We start from the raw sequence: 2,108 nt of genomic DNA on the forward strand, positions 1-2,108 counted from the left end.
CCACGCCCCGCCACGCCCCGCCACGCCCCGCCACGCCCCGCCACGCCACGCCATCCCTCCGAGGCGGCAGGCTGAGGAGGCCCCTCTCGTTAATGACGTATGAAAACTATTATCACATTCCTGGCGTCGCGGTTCGTTTTCCAGGCCGTTTGTCGGCCGTTGTTTGTGATGAACTGTCCGCCTCGCACCGCGGCGCTGCTGCTGCTGCTTACTGTGCCTCCACACCACAGCGCTTTGCCTCGGCGCAGACCCGCGACTGGGATGGCGTGCCCGCGTTCATCAACAGCAAGAGGTGCTGCTCCGAGGATTGATTTCAAACCATCGAACAGCATCTACCGAATCGTCCGAAATATTGCAGTTGGCTCACCCACGACCTCGCTGGAGGCTCCAGGACAAAAACACACTGGGAGAAATAGTGACTTACAACAACGCGTTTACAGTGTCGTTATTGGCAACCACTGAGTAGTTTTAATACCCCCTTCCTCTTCCCCCCTGCTGGGACAATCACGGTGCACTTGAGGAGGGAAGTCCGGTGCGGCCCGCTTGCTTCGTCGCGGCGTTCCGATTCGCCGGACCGGCTACATTTAATTGCCCTGACCGTGGAGGAGATGGCCGTAGGGCCCGAGACTGTGCAGAAGTGAGGTGCCACCGCACCGCGCGGCCGGCGGCACCGCTCGGTGGTGCTCCAAGGGCGTTCCACGGGCGTTCCAGGGGCGGGGCGCGGCTGGGCGACATTGTTGCACATTCCAGACAGGTGTGCCTGGTTCGGCCGCCCCACCCCGCCCCGCCCCGGGGGCCAGCCCAGCCCAGGCCTCAGGTCTAGCCAGAGCCGCTTATCTGCCTTCTCCGATGTCAGCCATCTAGCCTTATCCACCCACAGCAGCAGCAGCAGCAGCAGCAGGTGCGTGGGAGGAATGAAAGAAGATTGGGGGAGGGGGAGGGAGGGGGATGGCGCGCCGGGGGATTTCCATCAGATGGGAAGGGCCGGTGCCGGGGACGGAAGGGTGGGTCTGGTTGGTCTGGCGACCCACTCCGCGCTGCTCTCTCTCCCTCTCTCTCCCTCTCTCTCTCTGACCCCGACTGCTCTCGTTCTCCCCACCATCCCTTCCGCCGCTGGACCGCTCCGTGCCGTGCGTTCTCTTATCGGAGGCGTACAATCGACCCTTTTTCTTTCTCCCTCTATTTTTCTTTTTTTATTGCGATGAGATTTTTGGTCGGTAAGGCTGACGCCCGATGAATAAACCAGCAGCGGGGAAGACCGCGTGGTCCCGTCAGTCTGTGTGGAGAGTGAGCGCCACAGAGTTGGTGAGATAAATTAGATGAGACATTTACTTTTATTGTCGAGCAAAATTAGCCCGGTTCGACCTCTGTCAGGATGTTGTGAGTTACTGGAGCAAGAGAAACGGCGACGCACAAAACCATCACCATGACCGCGACCTTCGGACCGCGAGCGCCCTCCTCATGCACGCGCCGAACCAACGCCCCCACCCCGCCCTACCCCACCCCCACCACGCGCCACCCCGCCCCGCCCCACTGCCCCACCCCGCCGCCCAGCTGCTGGACCCGGTACAATGGACCGGGCTGCTGCTGTTTGGTTTTTATCGGGGGCTATTTGAACCTGGGCACGTGCGCGGGCGAACTCCTCCCCGCTCTCCCGCCCCACCTCCACCACCTCCTCCTCCATCTCCTCCTCCACCTCCTCCACCACCTCCTCTACCTCATCCACCACCTACCACCTTCCACCACCCGCGGACACGGCGACCTCTGGCCGCGAGCAGGGAGCGCTGCACCGTGCAATGGACCGGCTCGACTCGCAGACGGGGACGGGAGGCAGGGCTTTTAGAAAGACTGTTGCAAATCTGTGCGATAGGGCGGCAGCGTGGTGTGGTGTGCATGCATGAGGAGGTGGGCTGGGGTGGAGGGCGGGGCAGGACGCACCCATCAAACCCACAAGCAGGGCGGTGCAGGGCAGGAAAGGGCAGGGCATGGCAAGGCAAGGCAAAGCCTGCTTCCTAACGAGGTACACACCAGGCTTGAATGATCTTGGGCGACCACTGCCTCTCAGCCTCACCTTTCACCCGTGTGTCGGAGAGAGGGGGAAAGGGTGG

This window comes from Frankliniella occidentalis, unplaced genomic scaffold (assembly GCF_000697945.3).
Source record: "Frankliniella occidentalis isolate FOCC.00 unplaced genomic scaffold, Focc_3.1 Scaffold241, whole genome shotgun sequence".
NCBI lineage: Eukaryota > Metazoa > Arthropoda > Insecta > Thysanoptera > Thripidae > Frankliniella > Frankliniella occidentalis.